General features: G+C 33.3%; 1 protein-coding gene across 1 annotated transcript in view; it reads right to left on the minus strand.

Annotated features, from left to right (window-relative positions):
* Window positions 1–1,081, minus strand: part of NEO1 (neogenin 1) — a 212,881-nt gene that overhangs the window by 197,235 nt on the left and 14,565 nt on the right. The window lies entirely within an intron of this gene.

A 1,081-nucleotide genomic window follows, 5' to 3' on the forward strand; every position in this document is an offset into this window, starting at 1 on the left:
ATCCAGCTTTCTTTTCTTCCAGTTGCAATTCTACTGTATCAATACATTTATTAAATAAAACACTTTTTCCCTCTGAACTGCCACTTTTATAATATTTTCAAGTTCCATAATTATATGTTCACAGCTAGATTTTATTCTTTTCTATTGTCTATTCTTATACCAATATCATGCTGTTTTGATTAGAGTTTTGTGGTAATTTTTAACATCTAGCACCTCTCGCTCTTTTCTCAGTTTTCTATAATATGTTTACTTAAGGAGTACTTTCTCCAGGCCGATGTTAAGATGAAACTGGGTACAAACTGAAAGACGTGTGTATTATCTTGTAACCAAAAAATGCAGTTAATTCAGTTGATAAACAGAGTCTCAGTTAGACTCCATACAATAAAAATTAAGGAGTACAAAATATAGATGCTTCTTGACTTACAAAGGGGTTCATCTCAATAAACCCATCATAAATTGAAAATATCATAAGTCGAAAATGTATTTAATACACCTAACCTACGAAGCATCATAACTTAGCCTAGGCTACCTTAAACGTACCCAGAACACTTACATATGCCTATAGTTGAGCAAAATCATCTAATACAAAGTCTATAAAGTATTGCATATTTCATGTAATTTATTGAATACTATATTGAAAGAGAAAAACAGAATGGTCGTATGAGTACTTGAAGTACAGTTTCTAGTGAATGTGCATCACTTTTGCACCACTGTAAAGTTGAATAGTTGCATCATTGTAAACTGGGGAACATAGTAATCACATGGAAAAATGTCCTCATGAAGAAACATGGGGAAAAAAATGAACAGCTGACAAGTATGACAGAAACTATGCATCTCATTTGAGGCTCTTAACAACCATCAGACAAGTAGAGGAAACTGAGGCACAGGGAGGAAAATGGAAGAGAGTGTTAGGCAAGAATCTGACTAATGGAAAAAGAAAAAATATTTACTAAGGGAGGCACACAGACCAAAAAAGATGGAGTTTGTTAATATTTTATTTGTCCAATCCTATCTACAAAAACTAAACTGACCATTCTACAATGCTATGCCCTATATTCAACCTTCCATCTAGCCAAGAGCA

This window comes from Propithecus coquereli, unplaced genomic scaffold (assembly GCF_000956105.1).
Source record: "Propithecus coquereli isolate 6110/MARCELLA unplaced genomic scaffold, Pcoq_1.0 Scaffold155, whole genome shotgun sequence".
Lineage (NCBI taxonomy): Eukaryota > Metazoa > Chordata > Mammalia > Primates > Indriidae > Propithecus > Propithecus coquereli.